This window comes from Pelodiscus sinensis, chromosome 6 (assembly GCF_049634645.1).
Source record: "Pelodiscus sinensis isolate JC-2024 chromosome 6, ASM4963464v1, whole genome shotgun sequence".
Taxonomy (NCBI): domain Eukaryota; kingdom Metazoa; phylum Chordata; order Testudines; family Trionychidae; genus Pelodiscus; species Pelodiscus sinensis.
This window is the reverse complement of record NC_134716.1, coordinates 61,863,203-61,879,352: the sequence shown is the minus strand read 5'-3', so window position 1 is coordinate 61,879,352 and position 16,150 is coordinate 61,863,203. Positions and strand designations below refer to the sequence as shown.

The 16,150-nt window shown below is 44.0% G+C and overlaps 1 protein-coding gene across 4 annotated transcripts in view; it reads left to right on the top strand.

Moving 5' to 3' along the window:
• Positions 1 to 16,150, top strand: part of CAMK4 (calcium/calmodulin dependent protein kinase IV) — a 276,795-nt gene that overhangs the window by 123,124 nt on the left and 137,521 nt on the right. The gene's annotated exons all lie outside the window — the stretch shown is intronic.

Below are 16,150 nucleotides of genomic sequence, written 5' to 3'. Positions count from 1 at the left end.
TAAACAATTGCTCATTTAATCTTTTTGTGATTCTTATTCTGAAATGCACTAAGAAAACAAATGGTATAATTTGAAAAATTCCATTACAGTTGTTGGGTGTCTGTACAGATTCCATCATTTACATGATTGACAGATTAATATTAGGCACCATCTATTTGTATTTGTCATGTAGTACATCCAGAACTACATATCCTGGCAGGTTTTCTGGGTATAAAAAGTGTGTGGAATTTTTAAAAACCTATAATAGTTGAGAAAAGGTCAGAGAGACTGTTAGGATCATATAGTCTATCTGTTCTCAAACTTCATTGCACCACAACCTCCTTCTGACAACAAAATTACTACACAACCCTGGGTAGAGGGACAGCAGGCTGGCGGTGAGAGTGGAGCTCAGGCTTCAGCTTCTGTTCTGGGTCCCAGCAAGTCCACTGCTGGCCCTGGCAACCCCATTAAAATGGAGTCACAACCCACTTTGGGGTCCTGAGCCGCAGTTTGAAAACTGCTGATCTGATCTGACCTCCTGTTTCACAGAGGCCAGAGACCTTCCCCCAAAGTAATTCCTAGAACACGCATTTGAGAAAAACATCCAATTTTGATTTAAAAAGTGGCCAGTGACGAAGAACCTGCTGTGACACTTGGCAAACTGTTCTGTGGTTAATTCCCTACACTGTTAAAAATGTGTGCCAGAGTTCCAGTCTGAATTTGTCAAGCTTCTACTTCCAGACATTGGATTATATAATTCCTCTCTCTTAGATTGAAGAGCCCACTGTCAAATAATTGTTCTCCCTTTAGTTACTTTTAAACTGTAGTCAAGCTACCCTGATGCCATCTCTGATTAAACTAAAGAGATTGCGCTCCTTGAATCCAGTACATAAGGCACATTTTCTAATCCTTTAATCATTCCTGTAGCTCTTCTCTGAACCCTCCAATTTATCAACATCCTTCTGGAATTGTGGACACTTCAACTAGACATACTATTCCCGTAGTGGTTGCACTGTTGCCAAATACAGAGGTAAAATAACCTCTTTACGCCTACTTGAGATTCCCCAGTTTTATACATCCATGGATTGCATTAGCTCTTTGGGCTGCAGCATCACAGCCAGAGCTTATGTTCAACTGATAATCCACCACAGCCTCCAGATCTTTTTCATACTCACTGATTCCCAGGATAGAGTTCCCCATCTTGAAAGAATGGCCTAAATGTGGTGGTCTAAGGTGTATACCTTTACATTTAGGCATATTAAAACATGTTTGCCTGCTTGTGCCCAGCTTAATAAGTTATCCAGAGCATTTTGTCAGTAACCCGTCCTTGTCATTATTTACCACTGCACCAATTTTTGTATCACTTGCAAATCTTATCAGAGATCATTATGTTTTCTTCCAGATCTTTGATGAAAACATTAGCATGTGGCCAGCAACTGACTCTTGAGGACCCAACTAGAAATGCCCCAACTCTGAGGATTCCCTATATACAATTAGATTTCAAGACTTATCAGTTAGCCAGTTTTTACTCTATTTAACGTGTGCCATATTCCTTTTATATCATTCTAATTTTTTAATCAAAATGTCATGCAGTACTAGGTCAACTGCCTTGTTGGAGTCTGTGTGTTCCATCATACAATCCATGCAGAAAGTGAAGAGCATGCCATTAAATGACATTGCTGGCTTCATTCAGTACAGCCTTGCTTGTCTGACTATTGTGGTTAACACAGAGTAAGTTCAGGTAACTGAAGGAAATTTCAATGAAATTAATAGTGTGTGGAAGACTTGCCCCTGTTACTGAGAATAGGTTGTATTATATAATTAGGCTCATTTGGCCAATTGAGCAGATAATCAAGGTCATACTATAACAATGTACAGCTCTCTGTATCTGATTTTGATGAATTACTATAGATCTGGGCAAATTATCAGCTCTTATGGTAGAGTGAACAATGCACTAACAGAAAAGTAGATCTGGTCTCTGACCAGAGGAGCTCAGTCTAAAGGGTAATTAAGTTTTATTCAAATAATATTCTTTCTGTAATTAAATGTGCCATTAAAACTTTGATCAGTTTGGCTGTTTTAAACAAAAGCTTAAGAAGAAGAATTATAACTAAGAGGACTGCAGCAGGCAAATGAAATAGAGGGGGAAGTGGAGGCATGATGAGTGAAAAAGAGTAAGGGAGGAACTGTAACTAGTTTAACTCTTTGACAGATACCACTGGAAAAGATGTCAGTCATATTGCAAAACCAATTATGCATAGGGTAGCTGCTGGGGACACAGAGAAATAGGAAGAAAAAATCTGGAAGAAGTGGGATTAGCTCTCATTTTGCTCTCTAACCACCCAACAGTTAATGTGTCTCAGGGCAGCAGGGAGAGGAAAGGGAAGAGGGAAAAAAGAGTTGGGTGTGAAACACAGGGCATAGGACAGTGGTGTACCAATCCTGGTCTGTCTGGGATGGGCTGCAGTGTGTTGGCTTAACTGGAGATTTATACTTTGGAAGTTGATCATTTGTGGTAAGTTTTTTGGTACTGTTGTTTGTCAGTTCCTGCAATACACGAGGTTCGAAAGGATGCTGGAAAGAATGAGACCACAACTGGGGGTTTAAGAAATAAAAACTGATTTTATTTTGATGAGGACTCTGGTGCCTAATGACTGTAAACTTAGTCACATGCGCAGTCGCCAGACAATCATCAGAATGAAAAACAAACAAATCATCAAACAGTATAAAACAATTCCCTGAGGCTTTTCTAAATCATAATAATTCCCAGTAACTGCCCAGGGATTAGAAACAGTCGAATTCACACTGGTGTTGTTCATAAGTCTAACTATTTACACTATATTACACAAAGAACAGTTAAAAACCCTTAACAACCACTATTTAAAAACTAACACAATAACTCTTGAACTATTGTTACTAGATAGGCAATGGGGGTAACTCAAAAATCAGTTGGGATAGGGATAATCGTGGGTAAGAGGTGTTATACCGATTCTGAAGACAGCAGGAACACGAGTACCAGCCACATGCTCCTAAACTGTCTCCACTCAGGTCGACCAACTCGAGGTACGCTCAAACAGACTCGAGAGCGGGGGGTGCAAGGCGACTGGATGATCAGGCCAGGCATTGACACGATGCGATCCCCACTGTGAGAGGGTTCGGCTGCCTGTTTTATTGCCTGTGGGCTTATCACCCCATAGGTTGGTTTTTGCCGCAGTGGGTGGAGTGAGCAGGCCTGACCACGAGGCAACCCATAGGCTGATCTTTCACTGCAGTGGGTGGAGCAAGCAGGGGAAGATCATTAATTTACATGCCCTTATATGGGAGGCACTCCGCCTCATAGACAGAGCCCCCTATACCAGTCTTTGGGTGTAACAGGCTGTGGCTCCCTTCGACGGGTAGCCAATGTTGATGTTCTGTCTCAGACATTGTTCAAAACAGCTGAAATGACTTCCTGAGTCAGTGTCCTCACCACTCTTGAGTGTTCTTTGGACTTAGATCAGAATCCAGTAAGGGGTCTAGAACCCCCTCTCCTACACATGACTTCTCTGAATCAGGGATGGTCTTCTGATCAGCCAGTTTCCTTCTGCACTCTCCAAAATGGTTGTTGAGAGACCCACTCTTATATAACTCCATATTCTCTTTTGTCAGATGACCCTCTTAAAAGTCTTGTCAAGAGATTAAAGTCTCCCACCTGGAGATCTGTTGATTAGAAGCATTTACAAATCAAACATTTTTTATTTTTGGGTATTTGGTTTCTTTTTCTTTTTTTTTTAAATTCATTGAGTTGAAAACTAATTTTTCAAATGAAAGGGTTTTGCTGGAAAAATTTTGACTAGCCCACCCATATCATATTGCAGATAATCCCCATAAGAAGGCAGAACTAAGTTAGCGTAGAAAGTCTTATTTCTAATTTCAGAGATTTTAAACTTGCAAACTAAATATTATTTTCAATGTAGGGTGTTTTAGGGTTGTTGACTAATTGCATCACTCAAAAAAATAATAATCATTAATCACAGTTTAATTGCACAGTTAAACAATAGAATACCAATTGAAATTTATTAAATATTTTGGACTTTTTCTACTTTCTAAAATATATTCATTTCAGTTACAACAAAGAATACAAAGTGTACACTGCTCACAATAGATTATTTCCATTACAAATATTTGCACTGTAAAAATAATAAAAAGAAAGTGGTTTTTCAATTCACCTTAGACAAATACTGTACTGCAGGCTGGGCAAATAATGGCCCCTGGGCTGGATCCAGTATTCCTGGGTTAGCTCCTGGCAGGCCCCCACCACTATATTTATGTGCATGGCTACAAGTACTGATGATCGCAGCCCGCTGATTGCCATTCCTGGCTAATTGGAGATGCAAGAAGTGGTGTCCTGGTCCACATCATTTCTTGTCACTTCCATTGGCTGGGAACGGTGATCTGCAGCCAATGGGAGCTGTGATCAAAGGTGCCTGCAGTCATACAGATAATATATAGTGGCAGCGACCCACCAGGAGCTAACCCTTGTGAACAGTGCTGTTTTATTGTCCACCTCTGCTGTAGTGCTGTCTTCTTATTTTGAATGTGGAACTTACAAATATAGATAACTACACTCAAAATAAAACAATATAAAATATTAGCACTTACAAATCAACTCCACTCAGTCCTACTTCTTGTTAAACTAGTCACTTAGACAAACAGGTTTGTTTACATTTACAGGAATCATAGAATCATAGAACAATAGAACTGGAAGAGACCTCAGAAGGTCATCAAGTCCAACCCCTTGCTCTAGGCAGGACCAATCTCAACTAAATCAACCCGGCCAGGGCTTTGTCAAGCTGAGACTTAAACATCTCTAGGAATAGAGACTCCACTACTTCCCTAGGTAACCCATTCCAGTGCTTCACCACCCTCCTAGTGAAATATTTTTTCCTAATATCTAACCTGGACCTCTCCCACCACAGCTTGAGACCACTGCTCCTTGTTCTGCCATCAGTCACTACTGAGAACAGCCTCTCTCCATCCTCTTTGGAACCTCCCTTCAGGAAGTTGGAGGCTGCTATCAAATCACCCCTCACTCTTTGCTTCTGCAGACTAAACAGACCCAAGTCCCTCAGCCTCTCCTCATAAGTCATATGCTCCAGCCCCCTAATCATTTTGGTTGCCCTCCGCTGGACCCTCTCCAATGCGTCCACATCCTTTTTGTAGTGGGGGGCCCAGAACTGGACACAATACTCCCGATGTGACCTCACCAAAGCCAAATAAAGGGGAATAATGACATCTCTGGATCTGCTGGCAATGCTCCTTTTAATGCACCCTAATATGCCATTAGCCTTCTTGGCTACAAGGGCACACTGTTGACTCATATCCAGCTTCTCATCCACTGTAACCTCCAGGTCCCTTTCTGCAAAACTACTACTTAACTGGTTGGTCCCCAGCTTGTAACTATGCTTGGGATTCTTCCGTCCCAAGTGCAGGGCTCAACACTTGTCCTTGTTGAGCCTCATCAGATTTCTTGTGGCCCAATCCTCCAATTTGTCCAAGTCATTCTGGACCCTGTCTCTGCCCTTAAGCATATCTACCTGTCCCTCCCAACTTAGTGTCATCTGCAAACTTGTTGAGGGTGCAATCCATCCCCTCATCCAGATCATTAATAAAGATATTGAACAAAACCGGTCCTAGAACCGAACCTCGGGGCACTCCGCTAGAAACCAACCGCCATCCTGACATCGAGCCATTGATCGCTACCCGCTGGGCCCGGCCTTCTAGCCATCTTTTTATCCATCTTACCGTCCATTTATCCAATCCACAATCCCTTAACTTGCTGGCAAGAATATTGTGGGAGACCGTATCAAAAGCCTTGCTAAAGTCAAGGTATATAACATCCACTGACTTTCCCATGTCCACCGAGCCAGTTACCTCATCATAGAAGCTAATCAGATTGGTCAGGCACGACTTGCCCTTTGTGAATCCATGCTGACTATTCCTAATCACTTTCCTCTCATCCAAGTGCCTCAAAATGGATTCCTTAAGGATCCCTTCCATGATTTTTCCAGGAACCGAGGTAAGACTGACCGGCCTATAGTTCCCTGGATCATCCTTCTTCCCTTTTTTGAAGATGGGCACTACAATTGCCTTTTTCCAATCATCCGGGATTTCTCCCGATCTCCACAACTTTTCAAAGATAATAGCCAAAGGCTCCTCAATGACATTTGCCAACTCCCTCAGTACCCTCGGATGCACTCAGTCCGGACCCATGGATTTATGTATGTTTAGATTTTCTAAATCGTTCCTAACCTGTTCTTTACCCACCATGGACTGTCCATCTTCATCCCATCTTGCGTCACTTAGCGCAGAAGTTCAGGAGCCGACCTTGTCCGTGAATACAGAGGCAAAGAAAGCACTGAGTACTTCAGCTTTCCCCACATCATCTGTCACTAGGTTACCTCCTTCATCCATTAGGGGCCGCACATCCTCTCTGATCACCTTCTTCTTGTTAACATGCCTGTAGAAACCTTTCTTGTTATCCTTCACATCCTTAGCCAGTCGCAATTCCATTTGCGCTTTCGCCTTCCTGATAACCCCCTGGCATTCTCGAGCTATACCTTTAAACTCCTCCCTGGTCATTTGTCCAAGTTTCCACTCTTTGTAAGCTTCCTTTTTGTGCTTAAGTTCACCAAGGATTTCCCCTGTTAGCCAATCCGGTCTCCTACCATGTTTGCCTCTCTTGCTACGCGTCAGGATGGTTTTTTTCTGTGCCTTCAATAAGGCTTCTTTAAAATATTGCCAGCTGTCCTGGACTCCTTTCCCCTTCATGTTAGCATCCCAGGGGATTCTGCCCATCAGATCTCTGAGGGAGTCAAAATCTGCTTTTTTTTGAAGTCCAAGGTGTGTATTTTACTACTCTTTTCTTCCTTTGGTCAGGATCCTGAAATCTACCATCTCATGATCTCTGCTTCCCAGGTTGTCACCCACCTCCACTTCGCCTATTAGTTCCTCTCTGTTTGTGTGGAGATAATACTGCCTGCTTCTTGTTTCCAATGCAACCTTAAAGTGAGAACAGACATCCACATTGGCATTGTTGCAGTTGGTGTTGCAAGACATTTACATGCCAGATGTGCTAAAAATTCATATGTCCCTTCATGCTTCAACCACTATTCCAGAGGACACATTCCATTATCTGTTTGATAATGATAAAGCAGTATGGGCCAATGCATGTTCATTTTTACCATCTGAGTCCAATGTCGTCAGCAGAAGATTGACTTTCTTTTTTGGTGGTTTGGGATCTGTAGCTTCCACGTTGGAGTGTTGCTCTTTTAAGACATCTGAAAACAGGCACCACAACTCCATCCCTTTTAGATTTTGGAAGACACTTCATATTCTTAAATGCTTCATATCCTTGAGTCAAATGCTTTAACAATCTCATGTTGGTACCTTCTTTGTGTTTTGTCAAAACTGCAATGAAAGTGTTCTTATAACAAACAACAGGTTCTGGGTCATCATCCAACACTGTCATTACATGAAATATACGACAGAATGCAGATAAAACAGAGTAGGAGATGTGCAGTTCTCCCTCAAGGAATTTCATTCACAAATTTAATTTACACACACACACGAGTGTCATCAGCATGGAAGCATGTCCTATGGACTGGTGGTAGAAGCATGAAGCAGCATAAAAATGTTTTGCATATGTGGCACATAAATGATTACAACAGTGCCATCTGAATGCCTGTTCTCATTTTCAGTTGATGTTGTAAACAAAAAACAGGCAGCATTATCTCCTGAAAATGTAAACAAACTTGTTTGTCTGAGTGATTGGCTGAACAAGAGGTAGGACTGAGTGGACTCGTAGGCTCGAAAGTATTTTATAGTTTTGTTTTTTAATGCAATTATTTTTGTACATGATTCTACATTTCATGAGAGATTACACTACAATAGTTGGAATTAGGTAAATAAAAAATACTATTTATTTTGTTTTTTTACAGTGCAAATATTTGTGATCAATAAAAGTGAGCACTGTACACTTCGTATTGTGTTGTATATGAAATCTATACATCTGAAAACATAGAAAATACCCAAAGTCTACTATATATTTGAGAGATTTTCTGTGAGCCTGTCAGTTTAAGAACTCCTAGTAAATTGTGTGAGAGAGAGAGATAATCACTATGCAGGTGAAAGGAGTCTAGGAGTGCCCAGGCCTCCCACCTGCCATGTGCCATTAGGCAGGATGGGGGTGGTTGAAGTTCCCTTCTCTCCCGATTTGTATGGGAACATTGCTGGCTGTTCCCCTTCATCAGGGAGTGAGGGAAAAATGCACAGTTTCTGCATTCTTCACTCTGGGAGTGCAGGAGGCAGACAAACCTGTTCCTGCCCTGGCCGGGGGATGTGCACCCCTCCTCTGCCTGTGCCTACTGTAGTGGCAGTAGCCATGGAGAGGCGCATCTCACTTGGCCCCAAGCTACTGTAGTGAGAGAGAACTGGGGTAGTCCTCTCTCCCCAGGACAGTCTGCATACTGAATCCCTCATCCCCAGCCTCACCGCAAAACAAAGATTTAAATGAAGAAAAATAAAAATGAATTGAGTTAAGCATCCAAGCAATGCCAGGTAAATCTTCTAGTATTTAAATAAATAGTATTCTGTTTTATTTAACAGCATGATTAATTGCAATTAATTTTAATCTCTTGACCATCCTAGTGTGTTAATAGGCAGTATCTTAGATTTTTATAAAAGAAAACACAAATATTGTGTAACTGTATATAAATGTATAAAAATAAATTATTTTATTTTTTAACATGGCATCTGAGATACATTTCCCGTTTATTCTGGGAATAAGAAATGACTGAAAAGAGTTCTGCCACTAACTTCAGAGAGAATTAGAACCCTAAATACCACTGTTTAGTCACTGTTGGCAAATAATAAGTTTTTAATTAACTCTTTGCTTATAGCAGTAGCTATTGTATTCTTGGACTGCTTTTTTTTTTGATGTATTGCTTTTTAATCATCTTTGTCATTAAATGTTATTCGTGATTCATATTGTTACATATTTTTCATTTGAAAATTGAGCAAAATATCTCATTAAAATGTTTATGAATAAAGAAATCATGGAGCATAATGGAAAAAAACTTTGGCTTTCTTTTGTTCAAATCCAGTCTTGTCTCTTAAAGAAAAGGAATCAGACTTCAATAGTTGTACGCCTCTCCTCACCCTCCATCCCCTTCTACAGAATTCAGTTTTAAAGCAAAATTAAATTCCACTAAATAAGCAGTCTATAGAAAAGCACATTAAGGTTCTTCTTATATAAACTAGCCAATTAGCCTGTCATAAAACAGGATTTTCAGGTCTCTCCTCCATGTCGGTCTTCTCTCCTGAGCCTCCGGTCTCTCGCTCCGTGTCTCTCTGTCTCCTGCCTCTCTCTCTGTCTCTCTCTTCTCTTCTCCTCTCCCTCCTGCCTCTCACTCGGGACCACGGAGCCCAAATGGCTGTTTAGGCTCCGCACTCCCTATGCTACATGGGGGGCGCAGAGCCCAAACGGTCGCTTGTGCCACTTGCTCCCACGCAGTGGCCTGGTTGAGCAGCTCAGAAGTCAGCCGAGCGCCACGGTGGGAGGTGAAAGGGGGTGGGGCGGTGACATTCACGGCCAGGGGGCGGGGCTTGGAGCCGCTGTCATGCCGCATGTCACCACTCTGCTCCCTTTCACCTCTCACCGTGGCACTCCATCGCGGGGGAGCAAGCATCTGTTTGGACTCCCCCGCGGCGGCCTGGCTGAGCGGCGCAGAAGTCAGCTGATCGCCACAGCGGGAGACGAAAAGGGGGCAGGGCGGTGACGTACGCGGCCAGGCCCCGCCCCCTGGCCATGTACATCACCACCCCGCCCCTCTTCTCCTCCCGCTGTGGCGCTCGGCTGACTTCTGCGCAGCTCTGCCGCGCTGCCGCGAGGGAGTAAGCCGCGCAAGCGGCCATTTGGGCCCTCAATCCCCATGCAGCATGGGCTGCCCAGAGGGAACAGCCAGCATTTCAGGCAACAGCGCCCCCAGAGGGAACAGCCAGTATTTCAGCGTTACAGACTCACAGACTTTGGGCTACTATATATATGATACTTGGTAAAAGAATAAGGAAATTAAAATAATGTTTTGTTTGAAGTGAGATTGATATCTGGTTTTGATATTTATGACCTAGAGCTTTTGGCTTAGTGAGTGTAATTTTTTACTGACAAACTACTTTGGAATATAACATTTGGAAAGTGAAAAGTGCTTTTGTCAGTATTACTAGATAATCCCTCACAACAGAAAAAAATCTCACTCAGCATTCAAAAATATTGTCCTGTTGTACATTGTCTGTTTACAGGTAATCTCCATTGTAGTATTATACACCATAATGCAAATGATGTGTAAAACCACTTAACACAGAACAATATTTTCAGCTGTCTTTTAAATTGAATTAGTTTTCACTTCATGAGTAAGTCATCCCTAGAGTTAAGACATTAAGTCAAGAACAAGTGACATATTGTCTTTTTTTTCCACTGCATTTAATTTACAGTTAATTAGGTACCTTTAATTTTTGATGTTGATGGATTAACTTGTTCAGAAGTGTACAAGTTAGCCAAACTGGTAAAAAGAATATATGAAATTAAACTTTTTCACCTTACTATGGTACAATTCAGAGAATTTTGATTTATTGCATAATTTGTAGTATTGAACGAATAGCTCTTATAGCTAAAGAACATCCTTCAAGTGATTAAAGTAGTCAGAAGGAACCAAATTACATGCACATTGATTAAATAGGTACAACTGAGTGAACAATTAATTTGTTTGAGGCAATTTGTATCCCAAAGTTTTCCTCACCACTCCCATCCAGACTTAGAGGGCACCTTTCATATTCATTGTTCTTCCCTCCCCAATTTCCTGCATGAAAGGACAGTCAGCTGCTTCTGCACCTGTTGCATGTTTTGTTTCCAAAATCTGCATAGAGATAGGCACCTGAGATTGGGAATAAAGAAGGATTGGGGAGAGAGCAGAGTTGCATAGTCCCCTGGCACCTAGCAACAAATCTGCAAATACATTAAGGCAGCCTGAGGCTAGTTTAATATATTATTAGTCCCTTCTCCTCTGAACCTAATGGTTATGCCACTACTAGCTACTGGCTGAGGAAGCCTTGGAAGCCTGACTCCAATGGAGCTGCGCTGCTGGGGAGGACAGCACAGGGTCAGGAGCTGGAGTGGAAAAGCACTGCTGCTTCTTTGACTGCTTGTTCATGTCAATTCCAATCAGGTGTTCACGCGCACCGTAACTGGAAGACTCTTACCCTAGCAGTATTCGTTGGGTCAGTCCAGGTGCACTCATGGTGCTCAGTGTAGGGCCTTACTGATCTGCCACCCCCTCAGTTTCTTCTTACCATGAGTGATGGGTAGTTGGGAGTTCCCCTTGTTCTTTTGTCATGACAGGTGCATTGCTTTGTGTAGGGAGCTAATAGTTTAAGTAGTTACTAGGTGCTTAGTTCTTAAGTTTCCTTTGAGGGGGAAATTCCTTTCCAGTGCTATCCCAGCACTGTGGTATGCCACAATCTCCAGATTTCAAGTCTTGTGAAGACCACTGCAAGTGTGTGCCCAGAAGCAATGCTCACACTTCATGTTTGAAGTCTTAAGTGGGAGAGCCATGAAAAGGATTGCTATATGATCTGCAGGGGTTTCACTCCAGGATATTAAAAGACAGGGCTCAGTGCCTGAAGCCACACTCCACCCCCATTTTGACCCAGGTTGGTGGACCCTGTGCTGAGTGCCGCCTCCTCCGCATGTAGTGCCCTGGCATTATTGGCAAGGGGATCAGTGCCGAGTAAAGACAAGGACTCTTCGCACCATCCTGGCTCCACTCGTGGCTCTCATGCTGTAGGCAAGCAGTGGTCTGAATTGCCAGTGCTGCAGAAGAGGAGGCCGGAGAGGAGTCGTTCTCCCCTAACCAGATCCTGGGAGCCAGCCATTGTAAGATGGGAGTTGAGCCATGCAAGTGCAGCCCCATCACCGGTGCTGGTCACATCAACTCCTGCTCTCGTGGGAGGATGGTCAAATCTGGGCCCTTCTCTCTTGCTGAGCCCGAGCCATGAGCTGCACCTCCCATCAGCCCTAGAGGCGTTTGAGGCATCCCAGGGACCCACTCCATCTCACAGCACTATTCTCCTCATCTAGATGGGACAGGTTGCCAGCACTGGTAGTGTCAGGTAAAAGCTTGAAATGGTGTCCCAACAGTCCCCATCCCTGGTGCACCATTCCCTGGTCCCACACCAGAGTCAGCAGCCTCGTTGGTCCCTAAGTGCTCAGCGCAGACTGTCAGCACCTTGAAGTACCGCTGCTTCGTGATTCCCCTTTTTGGAAACCTCAGAGACAGAGGCCTATTGATCTCAGAGGAGCAGAAATAGATTATCATGAAACTGGAACGGTGGCTCACACAATGGCATCCCCCCAGTGGTTTTTTTTGGACAACCTGGGCTTTTCACCGAAGCCAAAGGTGGAGCCAGGGGTCGCATTCCAGAGCCGTGTTGGCCACTTTTGTATCTCCTCCAGCACCATGGGCATTGGCAGGATCTGGGATAGCTCCATCACTTCGATGCCATCATCCTGCCCCTTTGGGACTTGCACCATCTATTCTGCAGTATCGTCACAAATGGCCCCACCACCCACAGCATTAGCATCGACAACCTGGGCAACGGTGTATTCGTTTCTTGAACTAAGAGGCATGGCATAAATCGTGTTGACACCAGCCCAGGGACCTCAATCACCATGGGATCCACTGGGCGCAGAAGGGAAAGAAAGCAAATGTCCCTTACTGGGGTTTCTTCCTCCTCCTCTTCCTCTCCAGATGAGGCCCTGGAGGACTACAGGGTCCTGCAGCAATTGCTGCAGTGGGTTGCCAAGAGCCTGGGCATTCAGGTAGAGGATGTAGATCCAATGGTAGATATCCTCATTCCTTCCAGATCCTCATGTATTTCTCTGCATGGCATATGGTGCAAGATTGGGTTAGCCAGTCTCTGGTTTGGGAAGGTACAGGCAGTCCCCGAGTTACGCGGATCCGACTTATGTCGGATCTGCAGTTACGAACGGGGCCGTCTCCCTGGTCTCCAGCAGACCAGGGAGAGGAAGCAAAGCAGCGGAGCACGCGGGCAGCGGACAGCCCCGACGCGTCTGGGCTGTCCACTGCCCGCGTGCTCCGCCGCTTTGCTCTGCTTTGCTCCCCTTCTCCCTGGCCTGCAGACCAGGGACGGGGAGCAAAGAGGCGGAACACACGGGCAGCGGCTTTGCTCTGCTTTGCTCCCCGTCTCCCTGGTCTGCACTATTGTGCAGGCCAGGGAGAAGGAGAGCAAAGCCGCGGAGCACGCGGGCTGCGGACAGCCCAGACGCATCTGGGCTGTCCGCTGCTCACTTGTTCCGCCGCTTTGCTCTCCATCCCCCTGGTCTGCAGACCAGGGAGAGGGGGAGCAAAGCAGAGCAAAGCCGCGGAGCCTGAGGGAAGCAGGACAGCCACGGCGCGTCTGGGCTGTCCTGCTGCCCCCGTGCTCCGCGGCTTTGCTCCGGACACCTGTGGTACAGCAGCTGGGGCGCTGCCGGTTGGTCCCGTAGCACCGCTCTGGGCGCTACTGGACCAACCCAGCAGCACCCCAGCTGCTCTGCCCCAGGCGTCCCCAAGTCAGCCGCTGCTGAAAATGACCAGCGGCTGACTACAGGAAGCCCCTGCCCCGGGCTTCCTGGAATCAGCCGCTGATCAGTTTCAGCAGCAGCTGACTTGGGGATGCCTGGGGTTCTTAAGTTGAATCTGTATGTAAGTCAGAACTGGCGTCCAGATTCAGTCGCTGTTGAAACTGATCAGTTTCAGCTGCGGCTGAATCTGGACACCAGTTCCGACTTACATACAGATTCAACTTAAGAACAAACCTACAGTCTCTATCTTGTACGTAACCCGGGGACTGCCTGTAGTTAGTGAGATTGCTCTGATTTTTCTCTGGCCCCTGTTGGAGGCAAATCTCTCCCTTTCCTTGTTTTTTATTTTGTCTTTACCAAGCTCTGGCTGCGCACTACCTACTAGCTTATGAAATTCCTTATGACAGTTGCCCAGGAGAGAGCCATGAAGATAGGGATCTTGTCTGATTACCTTTCTGTGTGTGGTCTGGACAGAACATCTTACAAAGCCAGGATAAAGACAGCAGAGTGAGGTGTGCTTGGCTGCAGTGAGTGGTAGTAGCTTTGTTGACTATCATGATGACTATCCAACCTCTTCTTCATACTGATTTTACTGCCAGTCTGAGCAAGCAGCCATATTCTTCCTAGAGAAAAGGGTAACTTTATCTCTTCAAACTCAAATTAAAATATTTCTTCAGTATTCCTGCCCCTTCTGTGTAAGCACCCCTACTGTTACTAACTATTGTGCTGTTTCAAAGATATAACTTATTTTTGCTTTGCATTCATTTCACTAGCAGATGTTTAAAACCTGAAGTGGGCTTGGTTCCAAGAAATGGAGTGCTAATATGAAAATGTAAATACAGTTGAAAACCAGCTGGAAGTATTTCAATTAAAAAACAGAAATAACATAAATACAACTGTTTTATTTGTTATGTTGCACAGCGTTCTAATTGCTTTGGTTCATAATTTTTTCAATAAAATTAGAATTCAGAGTTTACCACAGGGTTCGAAATTTTTTTAAAAAAGGTAATGTCTTTAAAATGTTAAACAAAGACTTTCAGCGGTAGCTAACTAGCAGAGTTCTAGGTTTTATCTACAAGATAGTTAACTATCTTAGCATTTTACCCTAATTTTAACTTTTTTTGTTTTTCTTTGAAGTGTACTTCACCTCTTCCTTGTGTTGTGGTCATAGTAAAATCACATTACAATAAAAAGTAGACCTTTTAAAAAAATGTGTTTTAAAGTGAATAGGTGTGAGATTTTAATGTAACTGGGCAAAGACTAAATAATGGCCTGAGGTCAAGAGAATGCTACAACTTAGTTTTCAGTAACATTAAGGAAGGAGTAGTTCTGCTGAAGATTACATAACAGGATTTTTGGCTTTTTCTTTTAATTTAGACACTGGGAAAAATTAATCCTATATCTGTCTTATTATGAAGACTTGATTCTCTATTTAGATATATTAGGTGCTTGTATAGCCCCCATTGCTGTAATATCTGAGTGCCTCAATCTTGAATCTTTTACTCTCACAAGACCTTTGTGAGTAGAGCAACGTTATCCCCATTTTACAGACTAAAAACTGAAGTTAAGAGATGCAGGTTCTCACAGGTATTTAGGATGCTAAATATCTTCGAGGATCTGACCACAGAGACTAAGCAGCTAGCGCAAAGTTCCAGTAGGAAATCGAGCCCACATCTCCTGAGTTCTAGATTATTACCTCAACTAGCCAATTAGCCCATCATAATATGGGATTTTCAGGTCTCCTCCACGTTGGTCTTCTCTCCTGAGCCTCCGGTCTCTTTCTCTCTCTCCTCCTCCTCCTACTGCCTCCTCCTCTCTCTCTCTCAGCTCTCCTTCGCCTTCTGCCTCTTTCTCTTCTCCCCCTCCTGCCTCTCACTCTCTCTCCCTGGTGCTGCATGGGAAGTGCGGACCCCAAATGGCTGCTTGCGCCACTTGCTCCCACGCGGTGGCCCGGCTGAGCGGTGCAGAAGTCAGCTGAGCGCCACGGCAGGAGGCAACAGCGCCGCCCAGAGGGAACAGCCAGCATTACAGAGTCAGACATTAGGCTACTATATATATGGTGATCTTTCTTCTGCAGATTCAACTAATATAGCTGTGATTTTTGCATCCGTGTTTATGATTCTTCCTCAGTCAGGCAGTGTTCCTCATTTAGCTCTAGGATTTAAAGATATTTAAAATTGTTCCCCTTCTTTTCCTCTTGCTGTTCCCTGCTGTAGTATGCCTTCTTTATAATTTCCAAGATTTCATCGCCTCCCAGTCTCCAACCCTTCCACAGACCATGCAAAGAGGCAGCATCCCAAGGGGAAGAAGGCTGAGACCTCTGCTATATGAAAATGGGGAAATCTGTGTGGGCAGACATAGGTGTATAATCTGTCCCATAAAGTTTGCTTTTCTTGCTCATCCACAGTAGCAATGAAATCAGTGCATAGTTTCTAGTCGTAAGATAGCATCTAAATGGAGGTAGTAAGGTCTAATGCCTTTTGAGTTTTGGGT